We start from the raw sequence: 11097 nt of genomic DNA, 5'->3' as shown, positions 1-11097 counted from the left end.
GTTTCATGCTTTAATATCTTTTAGTGTTTTATTTGCGCACTAACCACCTGAATCCACCTTGTTGGTTTTTGCCCTCTTCAGAAGGTTCAAGGAAGGTTTGAAGGTGTTTATCTGAGCTTAAACTGATACTGGATTCAACATTGTAGATGCACTTTGAAGTAGTACATTTTCTAGGATTTAACCATCCTATTGTAGTCATTGCGACTCCTATTTGAGCAGTGCACTCTAGGTGGTTGGCCTTTCTGCATGTGCAAACCCCATTTGTATACACATACTATCTACAGTAGTATCATCTGATTGTGGGTAAGGTTTCCCACCATGGCTTTTCCCTTTATAGGGTTTCCACATCAAAAATTTGTGTGTTATGTGTTGTGGATGTTGTTTCTCTTTCTATTTCATGCATTAAGTTTCACCAGAATTGATATTCACTGTTAAAATGTTTAACCAGCATTAAGATTGGTTTACCGGTATTAAGTATTAAGTTGAAGTAATTTATAATTGGGTTGAAATTTATTGACAGCTGATTCATCCCCCCCGTCTCAATTGTCCTTCCGGTTCCTAACAATTGGTATCAGAGCTAAGTCCTCTTTTTGTAGAAGCCTAACAGCTTGAGGAGATCCTATGGCAACTAACATTTTCAGGAAGGACAGTCTGAAACTTGATGGAACTAACTATGGTATATAGAAGATCAGAATGGAGACACATCTAAATTGCATTGGAAGAGATATATGGGAAGTTACTAAGAATGGCTATGTTAGTCCTACTTAAAGTCAACCTAATACACCAAATTTGACCAAGGATCAAGAGAATGATTGCAAAGCAAAAGAAACACTTTTGAGTGCATTTTTAGATTAGCAAATCATGAGATTGTCAGATTGATCTACTACTAAAGCTATTTGGGATAAATTGGAGACATTGCATGAAGGAGATACCACTATCAAAATTGCAAAACTAGAATGTTACCGAGTTAGGTATGAAAATTTAAAAATGGAAGAAGATGAAAGAATTTATACTTTTATGAAAATAGTTAATGAAATTATTTTGGGAATACAATGTTGTGGAGGTTACTTAAGTGAAGATGAAATTGTTTCTAAAGTTTTAAGAGCTTTTCCACCAGTTTACAAAATGAAAGTAACTGCTACTAATGAATTGAGAACAATGCCTAATACATCAGTTTCTAGAGATATCTTGGTTGGGAAACTTTCATCATTTGAGCTTGAGGAATCTAGTCCTTTTGCTACAATTAAAACTGATTTAGACTTGAAAGCATGATCATCTACAACATCATCATCATCATCATCTGATTGGAAATCACTTTATGCAAGAGAACTTGAAGATATCAGAAGGGAAAATGAAGAACTAGAAGAACTTGAAGCACTATTTGCAAGGAAGATGCCTAAAGGTCCAGTTGGAAGTAAGTACGAAGGTAAAGAACCATTTAAATATTTTAATTACAATAAAGTTGGTCACATAGCATCTATATGTCTTGATAGACATGCAAGATTGAGAGAGGAAGATAAAAGAACATATAAGCCTAACCCTGAATATCAAAGATATAGATTTAAGAAGAATAGAGATAAATCATGTTACTATGCTAATGAAGGAGTTATAGATGATTCTGATGAAGAATCGACAGACAATGGATGGGATTTTGTTGCAATAACAAAAGATCAACTGACACCTACTGTTCCATCGATAGAGCAGGCCTTGGTAGCTAAAATTGAAGAGAAAGATGAATGGATAATTGATAACTGATGTTCACATCATATGACTAGTGATATAAGTAAATTATTATCTTTTTAGGAATACAATGGAGGTCTAGTAAGATTTGGTGATGATAATGCTTGTTTTATCAAAGGAAAAGGCACTATATCCTTGGATGGTAAGCACAATACTGATAATGTTTATTATGTTGAAGGATTGAAGCATAATCTTTTGAGTGTTGGTCAATTAGTTGAAAAGGGATTTCAGTTACAATTCAAGAATGGAAAATGCAAAATCAGAAATAGAATTGGATTGGAGATTGCAACCAGTAATCAGACTAAAGGTAATATCTTTCATTTGGATAATAGTGATAAGACATGCTTGATTGCACATATTGATGAAAGTTGGTTATGGCATAAGAAACTTTGTCATGTAAATTTTGATTGCATTGTAAAGATCAGTTCAACTAAGGTATTAAAGGATTTACCTAAGATTGTGAAACCTCATAATCTGGTATGTAAGGAATGTCAAATGGGAAAGCAAGTTAGAACAACTTTTAAGAGTATCTATGAGAAATCTAATAGTGTTCTTGATTTAATTCATATTAACTTGTGTGGTCCGGCAAGAACAAGAAGTATACAGGGAGATAGATATTTTATGCTAATTATTGATGATTATTCTATAATGTGTTGGGTTACTTTTCTCAGGGAGAAATCAGAAGCTTTTGGAAAATTCAACTTATTTAAGGAAATGGTAGAGAATGAAACCGGTAAGAAAATCAAATGTTTGAGATCTGATCAAGGAGGTGAATTTACATCTAAGGAATTTAATACATTCTATGAATTGAATAGAATCAAAAGACAACTATCAGCACCCCAGACACCTCAACAAAATGGAATTGTGGAAAGGAAGAACAAAACGATTCTGGAAGTAGCTAGAAGCATGATATTGGAAGCTAATCTACCTCACATGTACTGGAGAGAAGTAGTAAATACAACGGTTTACACTTTCAACAGAGTTCACATCAAAGGTGAAACCGGTAAGACCCCTTATGAACTATGGTTTGGTAATACTCCCACTCTTAAGTACTTCAGAATATTTGGAAGAAAATGTTATATTAGGAGAGATGAGTATGTTGGTAAATTTGATCCTAGAAGTGATGAAGGAATATTTCATGGTTATTCATCTAAGAGCAGGGAATATAGATGTTTTAATAAAAGATTGCAGAAGATCATTGAAAGTGCTAATGTGAAGATAATTGAAATCTTTAGAGGAAATTCAAGGTCTGTAGATTCTGAACTAGCAGTTGAGATGATCATAAATGAACCAATACAGATTGCACCAGCACAGAATGTGGATCTAGTCACACCGGCGTCATTAGAGAATTCCACAATGATTGAAGAACAACATCATCAGAATAAACCCAGCTATGTAAGACTGAATCACTCAGAAAATCAGATAATTAGGAATAAGTATCAAGGTGTTATGACAAGAGGAAGACTATCAAATGAAGAGGTATGCTTAATTTCTCAAGTTAAACTAGCATCTGTTATTGAAGCATGTCAAGATAAACATTGGATAAATGCAATGGAAGATGAATTAGAACAAATTGAAAAGAACAATACATGGACATTAGTTCCCCAGCCTAAAGACAAAAATGTAATTGGAACTAAATGGGTATTTAGAAATAAAATTAATGAAGATGGTAAGGTAATAAGAAATAAAGAAAGATTAGTTTGTAAAGGATATTCACAGAAAGAGGGAATTAATTATAATGAAACCTTTGCACTGGTAGCTAGAATTGAGGTAGTTAGATTATTTCTTGCATTTGCAGCTCGTAAGAACTACAAAGTTTATCAGATGGATGTAAATTGTGCATTTTTGAATGGTGATCTTGAAGAGGAAGTTTACATTGAACAGCCTGATGGATTTTCATTGAAAAATGATAAAGATATGGTTTACAGATTAAGGAAAGCTTTCTATGGATTTAAGCAAGCTCCTAGAGCTTGGAATGCTAGATTGGACAAATATATTTTGAAGTTTGGTTACACTAAAGGTAATTCTGACAACAACTTATATTACAAAGTGATTAATGATGACATCTTGGTTATTGAAGTTTTTGTTGATGATATCATTTTTGGAGGTAAAGATGGATTGTGTAAGGACTTTGCTAACAAGATGCAGGAAGAATTTGAAATGTCTATGATTGGTGAGATAAAATTCTTCTTAGGATTGCAGATTTCACAAACTGATAAAGGTATTTTCATATGTCAAACAAAAAACTTGAAGGAACTACTGAAGAAATTTGGTATGGAAAACTCTAAACCTGTAAGTAAACTTATGACTACAACTGATAAATTATCATTAAAGGATGATTCAGCTCCTATTAATCTGACAAGATACAAATCCACGATTGGAGGTTTACTATATTTGACACAAACAAGACCTGATATAATGAATGCAATATGTATTGTTTCAAGATTTTAGAGTAATCCTAAAGAAAATCATGAATCAGTAGTAAAAAGGATTTTTCGGTACCTACAAGGCACAACAAATCTTGGTTTATGGTATCCTAAAGATAAAAATTTTGATTTATGTGCATACACCGATGCAGATTGGGTAGGAGATGTTGATGACAGAAAGAGTACCACTGGTGGTGCATTCTTTCTTGGTAGCTGATTGATTTCACGGATAAGCAAAAAGAAGAGTTGTACATCATTATCAACAACAGAATCAGAATATGTTGCAGTAGCAACTAATTGTACTCAGGTATTAGGTATTATGGATTAAGCAAATGTTGAAAGACATAAAGGTAAAATACAAAGAACCAATAATCATATATTGTGACAATTCGCCAGCAATTGATATATCAAAGAATCTAGTATTTCACTCTAAGAATAAACATGTTTCTATTAAGTATAATTTTCTAAAAGAGAATGTTGAAGCGAATGAATTGAAATTGGTTTATGTGAATACTAAAGAGTAGATTGCAGATATCTTTACAAAGCCTTTGCCTAAGGAAACCTTTGAATATCTTACAGAGAAGCTTGGGGTAATACCGTCACCGACAGAGACTTAGATGATTAAAGATTGGCATCAAACCGACAGAAACTAATAGAGAAACCTTTTTCCAGCTTTGATGGAGGAGAGCTTCTTCTCAAAGGGAGTAGTTGGTTGTATGTTCTGGTATATTTTCTTAATTGCTTTGGAATTTGATGTTAAAGGGGGAGAGATATCTATGGAAAAAACACTTTCTTAGGGTAGAGATTATTCATTGGGGGAGAGATATATACTCTCTGCATTTTGATTTCGGGTATTGATCTCTATCTTGGGATATTGTTGGTTTTTGGTTTTTGGCATTTTTGCTTTGGCACTCAGATGTTTTTCCATATAGTCTTGCCATCAATGCCAAAGGGGGAGATTGTTGGTGTTATGGATGTGTTGCATTAGTTTTGTCATCGGTGTCAACACTTATCCTTCTGAAGATCTATGGTTATGTTGAACCAGCACATTGTGTTCACTAGTAAGGTCAGTGACTTATGCACAGTCATCGGTATATGCTCACCGGCAGGTTATATGGTTCATCGACACTGATGATTAATTGTTATCATCTGGAGATCACTTGATTATGTTGAAGACATGGTTTGGATACTTGGTTTTGGTGTTTTGGTTATTGGTCTAATCTGGTTGACATATTTGTTGTTATCAGCAGATAGGTCCAGGTTATGGATTAGTACACATTATCTATTCCAAATCTGTACAACACGTTATGGAGATGATTTATTATTGGTTATTGTATTGAAGCCGACATCTTGTATTGTATCAAGACTTATTTTGTAATTGATTTCAAAGTAATATTCTTAGTGATCCGACCTTAGTATTTGGTCTTAGGTTTTGTATAAATGTAAGATCTCATTTGTGAGATGTAAGTAATATAATTGTATAGTATTGTAATCTGGTATGAGTGAATATTGAAGATCATATGAGCATATCATAGAGAAAACAAGAAGACATCATTTGAAGGTTCAAGGAAGGTTTGAAGTTGTTTATCAGATCTTAAACCGAGAATCCAACATTGCAGATGCACTTTGAAGCAGTACATCATTCTAGGATTTAACCATCCTACTGTAGTCATTGCGACTCCCATTTGAGAAGTGTGCTCTAGGCAGTTGGCCTTTTTGCATGTGTAGACCCCATTTGTATACACATACTATCTGTAGTAGTATCATCTGATTATGGGTAACATTTCCCACCGTGGTTTTTCCCCTTACAAGGTTTCCATGTCAAAAATCTATGTGTTATGTGTTGTGGATGTTTCTCTTTTTGTTTCATGCATTAAGTTTCACTGGTATTGATATTCACTGTTTAATATGTTTAACTGGCATTAAGATTGGTTTACTGGTATTAAGTATTAAGTTGAAGTAATTTATAATTGGGTTGAAATTCATTGACAACTGATTCACCCACCCCTCTCAGTTGTCCTTCCGGTTCCTAACAAAGTCTTCATATATGTCAATAATGTCATCAAGGTCATCATTGGTACTCTCCTCATTAGTTTTAATTGTGGAGGTAGTTTAACCAAAACTCCTAGAAGGATGCTTAGTATCAGGAGTTATCACCTTTCTTGGTTTAGACCTTGAACTTTGAGACCTAGAGGGTTTAAGATCCTAAAAAATTATCCATGCCTTGTCACTAGCATGCTTATCTTGGGGTGTTGAATCATTTTGATTTGTTCTTGGCATGACTAATGTTTGTCCAAATCTAAACTTTTCTTCAAAAATAGGATTGACCAACTCTTTGAAAGTTTCCTCAAGATCATAGGCACTAGATGACATATCTGAGCCCCATTCCCATTCATTGGAATTTGTTGATAGATGATGTGCTTCAAGTACAATATCATTAGTGGAATTGGGGAGAGAACACAATCTCAAAGGTTCTATCCTATTCATTTGGCCCTTAGTTTCTTGGGTTCTAATTCAGTTTGGATATGTTCCACAATTGCTTGTTTTGGCAAGCCAAGAAGACCTTTACCATCATATCTCATTTTTTGTAGGAATTTGAAGCCATTTCTAGAATTTTCAGTAGGTATCTTAATATTCTCTTGATTTGGTTGTTCCTTTGGAATTCTTAAATAAAATTTAAAAAAGTTCTTAATCTTTCATTTATGTTCATCTAGTAAAGGTTGTGGGATCCCATTTAATAGTAACTATTGTCTAGGTTTTGATGATTGTAGTCTTCCATAAGTCTTAGTGGAGTCCATAATTTGTTTGAGATACATCTATTGTTGTAAGCTATATTATCCCATTCCTTTATATGTGACTTTAGCCTTGACATTAGGTTTCTTAGCAGTAGAAGCTTTTATTGTTGTAGGATCAATATAAGATGAAGACGGACTAGCTTCTTGATTTATAGGAATCATAGCTTTGAACTTATGAAAAATGTTTTTGCAATAGAGATATGGATTTGGATCAGTGATATAAATTCTATGTCATTGTGTGGAATGAATTAATTGCATAGCATGGATCAAAGGACAAACCAAGAGAATGTTATAGGTGCTCGATCAAGCTCTAAATCTTGGCAAACCATATTTTTTACTAGACTATCCCAATTATGATTGGTAAGGTGACTATTGCTTTGGATGAGTTCTCTTCATCATCATAAGATTTGATTATCTTTTTTTTTCAATCTATAGCCTCTTTAGAGAATCCCAATTCTAGAATTACTTTCAAGGTACAAATGTTCAGACTTGCTCCTCCATCTATAAGTACTCTCTTCATTTGATGTTTATGGACAAAAAATTCAATAAGGAGGGGTGAATTGTGAAGTTGTTGGGGATATGAATCATCTTGTTCAGTAAAGGTAAGGTGATGGGGTGAATATAAGTGTCTTGACATGGTTTAAAATTTATCCACATTTAGGTCGATAGGTACATAAGTTTCTTGCAATGTTTTATCTAGGATAGCCTTATGTGAAGGGGATATATGTAAAAGCTCAAAAATGGATATATGTGCTAGTGTCTTTGAATGATTCTCAATAAGGTCACACTGATTAGAATATGAAGTAGTTTTTGACACTGTACCTTGTAGGGTAACTTTATTCTGATGAGTTGTTACATTACATTCATGGGTTTCATCTTTGATAGTTATAGTAGAAACATGATGGTCCATCTCAGAAAATGGTAAATTTTATACTCGTAAGAGACATTGCAATAATTGGTGTTCACATTAGAAATAGTATTGGAATATTTTCATTTATCATATTTAGGGAAAGGATCCTTAAAAAACACATGTTCTTCATTTGATGGATGACCCTCAACTTCTACCACACCACTTTCAATGAGATTCTTAAGCTTATGACAATTGCTAGCATTGTGCATTTTTATTATATGGTACTCACAAAATTTATTGTCATTCCACCATGATGGCTTAACCCTTGGCTCAAAAGGTCATTTTTGGTAAAGTGATATGCTTATTAGCAACCAAATTTTACAATTATGACTCAATTGGTTCTCCCAAAGGTGTGTATTTCCTTTGTGTCATAGGCCTTGTTTCCCTTTGGGTATTTACTTTATTTCTTGATGAATTAGTTTTAGGAAAACTTACCAGAGATTTTTCCATGCTTGCATCCATAACCCCATCATTTATTGTATTCTTATTCTTGTTCTAAAAGTGAGGCTTTTCCTTTGTATTAGAATCATCTTTGTCGTCTTTAAAAATATTGATGAGAAATTGTTCGAGAAGGACCTTTACAATAGACAAGCATTTATCAACAACTTCTTGAAATGTGGTCAAGCATAATTTGCAAAGTTCATACCCAATTTCCTAAATTGGGTTTAATGTGAACACCTCAACCAATTTATTTTTGTAACATGACATGAGCATCAACTAGCCAAACTTTGCCATCTTTGTTAAAATGATGAAAAATATTCCTCATTATGTTGTTTGGTGGTATATAAAGTTGTCACTGAGACATCCTATTAAGTGTTGTAGGAGAAGTTTTGAATGAATTTCTTAGCCAAGTCACCCCATGAACTAATCCCAAGAGGTGATCATGAAAACCACTCCATAGCTTGCCCCCCTAGACTATGAGGGAAAAGATGCATTAGGTAGGAATCCTCATGAGAAAATTATATGCAAGAACTCAAGAACTCTCTAGTATGGTTCTTAGGATCACCCTTTCCCTTGCACCTATCAAATTTAGGCACATCAAATTAGGGGGAAAGGGTGGTATGGGTATATCTATATCAAAAGGATAAGGAAAAATGTCCCGAAGCATGTAGTTCTTAAAGAAAGTACGCATACTAGTCATTTGTTGTTGTAATTCCTTCACTTGTTTTAAATCATCATTAGGAGGTGTTGTGTTCCTTTGATTTATCCCTATGCTTGAGCCACCAAGTGGAGGAGGAGGGGGAATGAAGGTGTTGTAATGACTACTGAGAGGAGGTACATAACTAGGATATTGGGTCCTGGGTGGAGGAATGCAACTATATGGGTCTTTTGGAGGTGGTGGAGGAGGAATGTAATTGTCATATTGACCATTTAGGATATGACCTTAGTATTGATTATAGAACCTTGAATGAGTTTGAGCATCATGAACACGAGTATGATGGGTATTAAAAACATTACCTTGGTTGTGATCATTAAATAAAAATATGAGGTTGTCTAGTGGGACCATGACCATGACCTTGGTTGGTATCTTGACGTTGACCTTGGATATGACGATGGTGGTGCTCCTCAAATGAAACATGAGGTTGTTTAGTGTAAGTATGACCATGAGTATGACCTTGATTTGTATCCTAATATTTATCTTAAAGTGTTGGCCATTAATATGTGTATTGGTAGTTATTTGAATATGAAGGTCATTGTCTATGATATTGCTTATGGTTTTTCCAAGTACACATTTGGATATGAACGTCTAGTTTTTGTAAGAGGGATGAAGGTGACTCGGACACTTGGATATCTCTATGTCTATTTCCACTAGCATTGACACCATCTTGGTTGACCTCCAATAGTTGAGACACATCAAAATCAGGAGGTAAATTGACACCATCTTGAGCAAGCATTAAGAATTAATATTGTGGATCCTTGCATAAAATTGTCTCGAGCAACTTTTTATTTTGAGTTGGACAATAATATTGAAGCTCTATTGAGGTTAAAGACTCATCATCTGAGTCTTTCTCACTAATATGGTTTTTGAAATTCTTTGTATTGTAAAACTCTTATTCATCATAAGTTTAAGTATCCATGTCTTGAGATCTTTAAGCTCCCTATGCTTCTCTTTTGAGTATGTGGGATCTAGGTCCAACCATATAAGGGACAAGTCTGACTTGGGTAAATGAAAATATGACCAAGGGATAATGATGGGGCAAAGATATGACAATGACTAAAAGTTGGGAGTTTGCCTTGCAAAGGTCCTAAAATGAGATTCCAAATGATGATAGGATTAGGATTATGATAGATATCCATGAATCAATAACTCAAGCAAGATATGACTTCTTGGGAGATGAAAAATTCCAAGGGAAGGTATCCTAACTCAAGAGCCTATAATGCTGCCCTAGTTGAACATGATAGATCTAATCAAGTGACCACTTAGTGATATCAAAGTTTGATGCAAGATAGTGAGGACAAGAAGACAACTTTTAACATTGGCAAGATTGGTGTGTTGGATGAATGAGGGTTTGAAAGAACTAAAATGGAAAGGCAACAATGGTGACCTGATGATTGATTGACTAGGAATCCTAGGGATTCAATTGGGAAGCTCTTTCAATATCTTTAATCAAATACATGAAAAGATACCAAGGACATTGATCATATATGCCACAAATGTGTTTTTAATATCTAAATACACAATACTAATGTCCAAATACGTATTTTTGCACAAAACGAACATGACAATATAATAAAAAATACAACAGGATATGCCATAGACATGACAAGATGTCTCAGAGATGTGATTGAAAGTTCCACAAATGTGAGGAGATGTTTCAAAAAAATGTTTCTGGTGAATTTTTTTTGCCTAATGTTTGTCCATTTCTAAATTTGTTTTTGGATATCAAATATGACCAAATATAATTGTTTCATGATTATTGAGGCAAGAAAAAAAATGAAAAAAGAAGGCATAACAATTGTTGTGTGATTAATGATAACAAGGGTATGGCCCATGATCCTCAAAGTCCAAATTTCCACTGGTCTTGTCACAAAAAGAAGACACACCAAAAGCACAGGCTAATCCTAAGGTCAATATCCAATGGTAGCAAACTCAATCCCAGACTTGGAATCTTCTTCAAATCAAAAGTGCAACACTTTAAGGGGTTCTTTTCAATCTTGTCTTTATGAGAGACGATAAATAGGGGCCTCCAAGATATTAGAAAAAAATACTTAAATAAATAATATT

The sequence above is a fragment of the Cryptomeria japonica genome, chromosome 11 (assembly GCF_030272615.1).
Source record: "Cryptomeria japonica chromosome 11, Sugi_1.0, whole genome shotgun sequence".
Classification (NCBI taxonomy): Eukaryota; Viridiplantae; Streptophyta; class Pinopsida; order Cupressales; family Cupressaceae; genus Cryptomeria; species Cryptomeria japonica.
The sequence above is the reverse complement of the archived record's forward strand: the minus strand, read 5'-3'. Positions refer to the sequence as shown.